Here is a 10,403-nt window from a genome sequence, read left to right as displayed (position 1 = left end):
GGGCCCCGGTTGGCTCGCCAGCGCCGCCCGCCCCCGCTTCCTCCTCCGCGGCACCTGCGGCCGCCGCGGCGCGCCCGCACACCGGCTTGGCTCGGCGCGGCACGGCACGGCACGGCACGGTGAGTGGCGCTGCGGCGGGGCGACGCGACGCGACGCGGTGCTGTGCCGTGCCGTGCCGTGCCGTGCCGCGCCGTGCCGCGCCGCGGGTAGAGTCCCCCACGCGCCCCCCTCCCGGCCTTCCTTCCGCGGGGCGGGGGCCGGTGCGACCCCGCTGCCGGCTCCTGCAGCCGGGTCGGCGGTGCGGGTCAGACCCGGCGGGAGGGAGCTTTGGCGGCGGAGGGGGGCGCCGGGTGGAGTGCGGCGGCGGCGGCTTTGTTTCTCCTGCTTCACCAAAACGCCGATGCCGCCGTCCGCGCCCCGCCGCGGTGAGGGGGCGTTGCGGGGCCCCCCGTCCTGGGCGGCACAGCGAGGCGTGCCGAAATCCGCGTTGCGGGATGGTTTTCTCCAAAGAAGCGTTTCTTCCATTTGGTGCCCCCCCGCCCGCCGCCCCACGTGCGCGTGCTTGCGTGCCTGTGGGTTTTTCCCTCCCTTCGTAGCTGAACTTGACTTAAAACGAAGCAGGCGCAGCTTTTGAGGAAGAAAATCGCTACTTCTGCATTCTCCGATCGGGGATGGTAGTTAATTAGTAATTGCACAAAATGATATGCCAACGTATTATAATTACAAGCTTAACCTTTTATTTTAAGGAGGAGAATTGGTAGTTTTATTCCACATTTGTAGTGTTTCGAACATCCAATTATGTCTTGGTGAAATAAAGAAAAGAAGGGTTGGTAAAATGCAAATGTGGTTTTGTTCACAGCACTCTTAGAATTTGCAATTGAGGTTTAGTGATCCTCTGCTTTTTTTCATTTATTTTCATAGACTTGCTATTTTATGGTAATATTGTGTGCTGTGCCATTAATATTGTAGTGGAGACATAAACCTCACCAAGCTGCTCCATCCAAAAATTGTGAAAAAGCTGGTTGCTGTTTCTTTCCTTGGAAATGAAGTCTTGAATTATTAGCCTAATATTTTAAGTCTTTTTTAGTAATGCAAATGATTCCTCCAATGAAGCAAGTATCTTTGAGATTCCGTATTTCCTAAATGTCATAACATACTTCTTTATACATTATTTGCAGAGTGAAGCCCTTTTTGAATCGCATCCAGTTGTATCATGACTCCACTAAAGACAAATCGTACCACTGCATGAATAACTTCGGAGTGGATTATCTCTTGCAGTTCATGTAACGAACGAGTGTCCAGGTCATCCAAATGGGCAAATAGTTGATGTGTCAGAAACTTGTTAAAGAAGTCAAGATTTGATTTCATGTAACTGAAATACATCTGGGAATGGTATTTCTGATACATGTGTAAATGCGAAGAGAGCAGTTTCTAGTGTTTGCCTCCCTACAGCCCCTCTACCTCATGGCCTCAGGGGCAGCGGGAGAAAGGCTTTGCTTTCCCAGCCTGCCTGGTATTTGGCATTAGATGCTACAGCATTGTTCTTGCAAACATATGCTGCTTCAAGCAAGAAAAATCTATTGTGTACAAGGGGGTTGACTGGGGTCCTCAGGAAGATGGCTTAGTGTAAGTGGTATGCTGAAACCATCATTCTCCTTGCAGATCTTCAGCATGACATACTGCCTTCAGTCGGGTGCTCATTGTTGCATGGTCTGCTGTGCTTTGGGCTGAACAGCATTTTCACAAATGCCCTGTTATCATTACAGAAATATTTTATAAGCCATACACTGAGTGCAGCAATGCACAAGAAGACTCCAGTCATGCAGAAATACAGGGCTGGACATAACTTAGTGTATGCTGGTAGTTGATGGTCTTCCTTGTTTGTCTATGGAAGATACAGATTTACTAGAGGGAGGAAAAGTAGTCTTTGTCCCCTGAATTATCCCTGCTCCGTGAGCACCTGCACCTGTCTTTGTGATGGGGAAGCAACTTTCTATCTTGGATGCACCTAGTTCTTTGCACACCTGAGGACTCCAGAACTTGCTGTAAAATAATTTTTGGCGTTTCAACTAAGTTAAAATGCATGAGTAAGTAAGTGCATGAGTCTGATCGTCTGCAGGCTCTGGTGGAATCTCCAGAAAAGGTTCTCGGACAGAAAGGTTCCTTCCTTAGCACCGTGCTTACAGGAACTCTGTTTAAGAAAAGGGCAAGTAGCCTGCCAGCCCCTACGAGGAGATCTGTGAGATCCATGGGAGCCAGGAGCCAGCTGCACTGAGGTTTTGTGCCTTTGCAGCAGCCATAGTCTTGGAAAGGCTTGCTTCATGTGGGAACGGGAAGGTGTCTGGGGGGGTCTGCAGTGTGTGTAATGAATTGTAGTGTCACTTTGTTCATACGCACAAGGATACAAGCCAGAATAGATCTATACAGAAGAACTGGAATAAAATTGTGGATGTCTGTTGGAAATATCAACACTTAGGAGAACAGTAGTCCTACTATGCTAGTGACAACGTAGGAGCAAAGCGCCCAGGAGGGTGTAAGGTTTAGGAAGGGTGCTGAATTTTGTAAGGAATGTGAGCTGGCTTTTGTAACTGTAGGTCCTTTCGTCATCAGTCTGGGAAATGCATTTACTTTGTTACCATGTGTGGCCCTCAGTCTCCTTTGGTTTTTGCCATGTCTGAGTTGAACTTCTTCAGCTGTCAGGAAGTCGGGCAGTTGCAGGCAGAAGGTGGATGAGAAAGTGGGCAACCTCAGGGAGCACAGAGAGGGAGTGTGAAGGGAAAGCTGACATTGCCACCTCAGTTAAGCAGGTTCCCATAGTCAAGTATCTCGAAGGGTGCTCCACTCCTGTAGTGCTCTTAGAACCGGTCTAGGTCCGTCTTCTGTTATTGTTTGCATTAATATATATTTGTAGTAATGTTATTAAATATGCACTGTAAATATATATGATGTGCAGAGTACAGGGCTAATGTTTCCAAAACCACTTAGACATTATGTAGGAGTAGTTTCTAACTAACCAGACTGGCTGAGACACCAAAGAAAAGCATTCTGAAATCCTGTTTCTAACAGTGGCTTCTTCTATTGTACTGAGCAGATGCTCGAAGTCAGTGGAGTTCCACCGGCTATGAAGGTTTGCTGCAGATTTCTCATTTGTGATAATAGGACATGCCATCTTTGTGGGGATATTCTACAGAACAATCTGTTCGTGTGTGCGCAAAGAACTGTAAAATGTCAAGTGGTATATGGTATTAAATATTATGCATATTAGTTCTATTACTGCTGATTGTTTTTAGAGAAGTCTCCAGGTCTCCATCCTGTTTTCTGACCCATAACTGGTGAATATTCTTGAACGTCTAGTGATGTTCCCTTGAAAAAAGCTGGAAAAGGTTGCCAAGAAGCTAAGTGAACCAGTTAGGCATTGCCTTTGCCTTAAAAAATGACCCAAGTAACAAGAAATGGCATCATATTACCTTTCCTTTTGGGAATTGTGGTGGATATGGGGGCCCCACAGACTTTACAACATCAATTCACCTGATAATGCATTTGGACTTATAAAAGGTTTGGATCCTTTGGGGTAATGAATTTACCCTGTTGGCTATGAGTGTAAAGTCAACTTACAAGAGAAAATAAAGAACAGAAAGGACCTTCTGGAGTACACGTAATATGAATTCAGTGTGGTTTGCCTTCCTTTCTCTTTTCTCCTTAAAGACCCTATAGCCTCCATTTCTAAATGAGTTCCTGAAGCACTGGGATTACTAATTCATCCTCAGGTCTTAAATCAGTGGGACTTTTGCCTCCAGCTCCTCTGGTGAAGGACATGAAGTGAGGATATGTCTACAGTATGCAACCTAATCTAATAAAAGGAAAGCCTCATGGCTAGAAAAAGCAGCAGCTACCTATCATGGGATAGCATCCTGCCTTAGGATCACTTGCAAAAATGTTTTCTTCGTTGTGTGCTGCCATCAAAGACTTTAACTGCTCGTAAGATCATTGAATGCCTGAACTGACAGTAATCGAAGGAGGTGTATTTATGGCTGTATTTTGGAAGTGCAGAGCCAGGATCTGTATTACTGACTTCAGAGGAGTTGTACAGAGCATGAGAGAGACAGAATGCATCTTTTGGGAATAATTTAAAATAGGTATGTGCATGAATCCTTCTGATCCATGTGATTGTGTGGCTGTATCTACGGGACAAATTGGCCTTTTTTTTTTTTTTTTGCAAGGCTTCTCTGCAAACTGTGAAGGTTTATACTGTTGTTAAAAGTGCTACTCACATCCATGTTCTGTGTTTTGTCTGCAGCTTTAGGGAAAAAAAGGAGAACAAACAAAGCAAACAACTTTGCACTAATAAAGCACCTTTCCTGTGTTGTTCTCAGGATACCTAACAAACAGTAAATTAAGACTCACAAAAAAGTCCCCCTTACCCTTCCCATCACCATCACCTGAGTTGTAAAAATGAGGCAGAGAGAACCGATTTCTCGCTGGTGATTTTAATACAAATTTTTATTATTTTTTTATCATTAGTGGTACAAGAAACATGGATAGTTCATCTCTGAAGGAGGTTAGAAAATATTTGTCTCTTGGATGTATCCTTCATAATGGAAAAAACATTGGATACAATTCTTGATCTGCCAACATCAGTTGGAATTTGCAGCTGGTTTCTGTGAGGACAGGATTTCCTCCTCTGCTACAAATTAGTCAATTTTCTTTGTATAGTCACTTACTGATGGGTTTCCCCCGTTTGTGAGGATCTAGCATGTGTGATATGAGCACAAACGCATTTTATGTAGTGTTATAGTATTAGAAGACATCACAATAGTTAAAGTCATGTTAGGATCAGAACCTGGAAGTATTTAATTTGTTTTCAAAACCCAAATCCATGTTTCATTGGTAGTACTGTGCTGTGCATGCAGTGCATAAACTTGTAAATGAGAGAGCTGTAAGTCATGCATTAGAACCAAAACTTCCACTATGCTTTTTTTTTTCAGTAATACCTGATAAAACTTTAGTTTTGGTGGAAAAAGAGCTTCTATTTCTGTCAGATGTAGGACAGAATGTGGCTTCAAAATACACCCTTGCCCATTTTGCAACTGTGTGGCTACTTCCACTTTTTTATGTTTATCTTTAGAAATTAGATACTCTTTAGAATATCATACCCTCGTGTGACATCAATTCTATATGCTTAGTAATAAAGCAAATATAAATTGATCTTGCTGATACCGCAAGATTTATTTTCAGTATACATAGGCTGGAGTATATTCTGATGAGTTTTTCCTGTGAGACATATCTGTTAATACAAACATTTATTAAAATTCTTCTAGAAGTACATATTTGTAAATTTTTCCAGTGGAAAAAGATGAATTTGGAGTTTGTTTGCTTTTTTTTAATGTACAGTCATGACTAACAGTGTATATGTTCGCCTTTGTGGAAGTACACATGCATATTGGGAAATCTGACAAAAACTCTGTATATTAAGTGGAGGAGGATATTAATATTTGTGTTCTTTGCAAAGGATGAAAAATGGCGGTGTGTGTTAAAAATAAGGAATATGATTAATTAAACTGGTTAAAACTTCAGATTGTGGTGTTGTGCCTGCAGAGCATAGGAAATAGGATGGGGAACGAAAAGAAATGTTACTGGAAAGCTTGGAGTGGGCCATAATGTGCTTGCATGCTAGCAGAGAAGTTTTTCATCAGATATTGAAACGATGAGGGTGTCACTGCAGATGTGTGAAAAGAAATATTACATTCCCTTCACATGAACATGTGAACAGATGATCTGGAACATTTTGGGAATGTTCAGATTTGGAGGATAATATGGAAACAGAATACAGTGTATTAACCTGAATATAGAAATTTCTGAATATGTTCTTGATTTGCAAAAAGGTAACAAACGTGGCAGAAGAGTGTACCTCTGCAGAAGGGTAAGCAGCAGAGAACCATGCTGGGGGAGTTCTCCCTGTTCTGGGCAGAGAGGCTATGGCGCTTGGTGGTCGAAAAAAGAATATACTAAGGACATGGCGAGAGAGCTGCCCTGGGCTCATTGGTTATTTGGAGTAACAGTGGGTTGTGTTTTGTGTGTCCCGTAGTTGCTGCAAAAATGATCTGTTACCACACTCTGCATTGCCTACTCATATTTAAATGCAAATTTCATTTTTCATCCCTAAGGGTGATGTAAACTCTTGCCATTTTCATTAACTAGCCCTTCCTCTTCCCCATATGTTTAAGTTTCACAGTCTTTTTTTGGATACTGTCGTTTGGGAGGAAGTGGAATATTTGACAGGCAAATGGTCAAGCTCTTCTCTGGTGCAGGTGGTGTTTTGCAAGAAGTGGTAGACAGACTTACAAACTGAGGAAATGCAGTATAACAGCACTTCCTTTAAATTTTAAATTACATTGAAATTGATCAGTACTGATGTCTTTGCATTTATATGCAAGATAATATTGTTCTGCATGCTGAAATAGATTTTGCTTACAAGGAAATTGCTTCTGTGAAATGAAATGACGCCATGAAATACAGTTTCTGTATCTATTTCAAGAGTATAATATAATATATTGCTGTCTATAGCAATACATAGACTCTAGCTTTCATACTGCGGATTGAAAAGTGTCTTTCTTAGGCCTGGGCTATCTTAGGACATACCTGGATAGGTTAGGTATAAATATGTTTTATTCTTGCAAGGTCCATTATTTCCTTGTTACAACTGTTTTCAAAAGGAAAAGTAGCTTTTTATAATAATGAACAGAAGACTGGAAGGGAAGGCTAAGTCTAGTCTAGTCTCGTGCTGTGGAAAGCTAAGTCGTAAGTAAACCATAAATTGATTATGCATCATGTTGCAACCCTTTAGAGGGTTGTTTATTTGTGGAGGGTTTCTTTTTTTTTTTTTTCTTTTTCTTTTCGCAATGACATCCACTGTAAACCTTATCAAGAGTACCCTGATGTCTTGTTCCTGGGATACCTAGCTATCTTCTAATTTCCACACAGAATTTATTTCTGTTAATTTTGTTTCTATTTCTTCTGAGACTGATGTTCACTTTCAATGACTGTGCCTGACATTCTTCCCTGTTCTCTCTCAGCCCCCTTTTTTCCAAGCTAAACTAGCCAAACTCTTTTGGGCACTTCACTGGTGATAGACCATCCCTCTAAACATTGTGCTTGGGATCATCAGCCTCTCTCCCAGCTTGAATCCACCTTTCCTGGGCTTGACTGAACAGAAAGGTACGTGGTGCTCCAGGGTACAAAGAGCTCCACAGGAGGTCTTATCCCAGCCTCCTATGATGACATTAAGCTGACATTAATACTTTCCTTGCTAGAAATACCTGGACTGACACCCTGCATGCCCTTTATCCAACTGCATCAGATGGTGTCATCGTCTCTGTTGTAAGTATCCACCTACCCTAAGTATTTAACTTGAGGTGCAAGATTACCTGTATAATCGAAGGGGAGAGATGGACATTTCTGCATGGCTATTCACAGACATTTAGAAAATTTCTATTATTTAGTTCAATGTGTCAGTTGTCTATTAAGTGGGCTGTCCAACTTCATGTCCTTAATTTTGTTAACCCCTTCATAATTTCTGTGGCTAGATTGTTGGTGATGATATTAAATAAGATTGGTCCCATGGCTGATCACAGATGAACTCTCTTAGTAACCTCCTTTATCCTAATATTTTCTTTTCAACATTACTCCTCATGTTCCCTTTAAGGTATCTGTTATCCATCTGGCAACTCCTGTACAAATTGCCAGCATTTGCTGCTTACCTAGTAGTTTCCTGTGCTGGACTCAGTCAGATGCTGTACTGAGTCCCACATGGACTTGGTCTAGGCAGTTTGTCAAAAAATTCAGATGACATGGAAAGAAGGACTCGAGTTAGCTGGGCACAATCTAATTCTGGTAAATCCACATTGTGTTTTCTCCCATTTTCCAAGCACATTGAAGTTTATGGTGTCTTCTCTTCCATATTTGTCCTAAAACTTTGTGTATTATTGAAGTCAGACTAGAGGTCTGACTGGCGGAGCAGTCTGAGAAACTTCTCCCCTTTTCTTCCTTAAATACAAACAGCATTCATTCTATTCTCCTATAGCATGTGTCCTAGGATAGAGACTGTCTACTCCACTGCAAGATCTTTGGATTTTCACCTGTATTTCATTTTGATAATTCTTGTTCTATATCCTTTTCTTCCTTTAACCATCCTACCCTTGACTGTATAGTCATTGTTTCTGTTGAAGAGTGGATCAAGTATTAATTTAGTTACAGAGTTACAGAGGATCTTTAATCTTAGTATCATATGCAATACATATGCAATGCACTTTCTTTTTTCTTTATTAATACATTTGATGAGCATCTGAAGGAATTCCAAACTCTCTGGTTCTCTAAACTTTTAAAAATTTGATCTTTTACAATAGGGAACTTAATTCTGTGTATCACTTCATTTGATTTAAAGTGAGTCGGCCCATGATCATTCAGATCAGATCTTACCAGATCGGATGTGGAAAACTTAATGGAAAACAAACTTAAAACTCAACTGCAGCAGTATGGTTTCATTGGCTACTTGGTGAAGATACACTCATAACTCATATCTGGAAGTAGCCAGAACTGATAGTTATCAGTAGTATTTGTTCTCTGTGTATGGGAAGTTCAAGTCTTCTCTAATACTAGTCCATCCTGACACATTTTTCTCCCTTGTAGCTCTGTAGAGCTGTCGCCATATCTGGTGGCCCACAGCAGACTCCAACTCTATCCCATTAGAGCCCTCCTTTCCAGACTGATTTTGATATCTTTTTTTCCTGAAGTCTATCACATCATTAATATGCAAAACTACTACATTGTCATAACCATTATTTCATTTTACCTGAATGCTTTAAAATTTAGGCAGGTACCCTTTCAAAGCTGTGTTTTTGTCATGACTGCTATTCTATCATGTCTCTGTTATTCCTTGGAGATCCATTTTATCATGATCTCTGTAGTCAGCATCAGTCATTTCTGTGCCAATACAGCATAGCATCTCCTGATACAAGAAGATAAACCTTATTTGCATATAATGAGTGATTCCTTAGGCTTTTCAACTGCAGCTACCTTGTCTGATTTTTCTTAAGAATATTGCTGTGAAGATACTGAACAGCAGCTCAGGAGATCTAGGTTCAATTTATGGCTTGGCTTTGTCAAAATTGTTTCAAATGTTCTTGTGCAGCTCAGTTTTTCTATGACTCTTTGCCCAGCAAATGGAGATAAAAACGTTTCCCTGTGCCAGAAGGCATTTCCAGGTGTATACTTATTAATGATTGGCAAGCGCTCAAGTAATTTAGTGGTAAATACTGTGGAAATAGAGACAGTCTATGGCCTGCAATACATCCTCAAGTGACTGGATGGTTGAATCTTCAGAATAGCGGTTAATAGATTGTCAGATTTTTAAAAAAACTAAAATTTAGGAAAATTTTAAAATACGCCAACAATTTTGTACAATAAACTCTATCCACGCCTTTCCTAATACTTATTATTATTGGAGCTTTTGGCCTTTTTTCAGGGAAATATGCCCCATTATTTAAATTTTAAATTTATATTGATTTATGTAAAAGGGAATCACTGTCACCTAGAGTAAAGGTTTTGTTAATAGTTTCTATTATGAGATCCTGCTTTCAGACTAACGTTCTCATTGTTATTTATTAATTTAACATGGATTGCTTGCTCTTGTGTTTCTTAGCGCATGGTTGAAGAAAACTGCAATATTTTGGACACGCTGAGAATACTCAGAGCTTTGCTCCTACACTTCCAAGTTTAGGATGTGTGATTTGCCATTTGAAAATGAGGTTACCTGTGTCTTCTGAATCTATCTTTCACTGTCGCATAAAACACACCCACCTTTTCCCAGGTGATAGTATTAAAATAATAAGACTGGTTCGTATAGCTGTGATTTTGCTACATTTGGAATGGTGAACGCAATTGAGTCCCCGTAATGTAAAAATTATTTTAAAAATAGAGAAGATACAAAGCCAGTAATGGATGACGATCGAAAAGTAAGACATACTGCAGAAAAAGACACTGAAAGAACTGTATTAAATGGAGGACTCGGGAGATTTACAGTTACAGACTATAAATAATTGCAGAGATGATACTATAAATGAAAGAAGGGAATTATCCACATTCTCAGAAGAAGGAAAGGCAAGGTACAATGGCCTGAAGCTGAAAAAGGAAAATCTCAAGTCATTAAGAAGGTGTTTCTTACAGTGAGAGTAACTGGGCGGTGAACGAGAGGGCAGTGCAGCGTCACTGCAGGTGGGCTACTGAGGCTGTGGGCAGCCCTGCCTGTGGGAGCTGGACAGATTAGGTGACACAGACGAGCTTCTTTAGCTGCTAGTCATTTCAAGAGCTTACAAAATTCAGTCTTTCTCTACACCGTCTTCATAAAA

At 41.0% G+C, this 10,403-nt stretch overlaps 1 long non-coding RNA gene across 1 annotated transcript; it reads left to right on the top strand.

The window, feature by feature from the left end:
* Positions 1–69: 69 nt before the first annotated feature.
* LOC143172846 (uncharacterized) lies at positions 70–5,573 on the top strand. The gene is made up of 2 exons (XR_012997420.1): positions 70–119; positions 1,179–5,573. It is a non-coding gene; the product is annotated as an uncharacterized LOC143172846 (long non-coding RNA).
* The last annotated feature ends 4,830 nt before the right edge of the window (positions 5,574–10,403 follow it).

Source organism: Aptenodytes patagonicus, chromosome Z, assembly GCF_965638725.1.
Source record: "Aptenodytes patagonicus chromosome Z, bAptPat1.pri.cur, whole genome shotgun sequence".
Lineage (NCBI taxonomy): Eukaryota > Metazoa > Chordata > Aves > Sphenisciformes > Spheniscidae > Aptenodytes > Aptenodytes patagonicus.
Note: the sequence above shows the minus strand (reverse complement) of the source record. Positions and strands in the feature narration are given on the sequence as shown.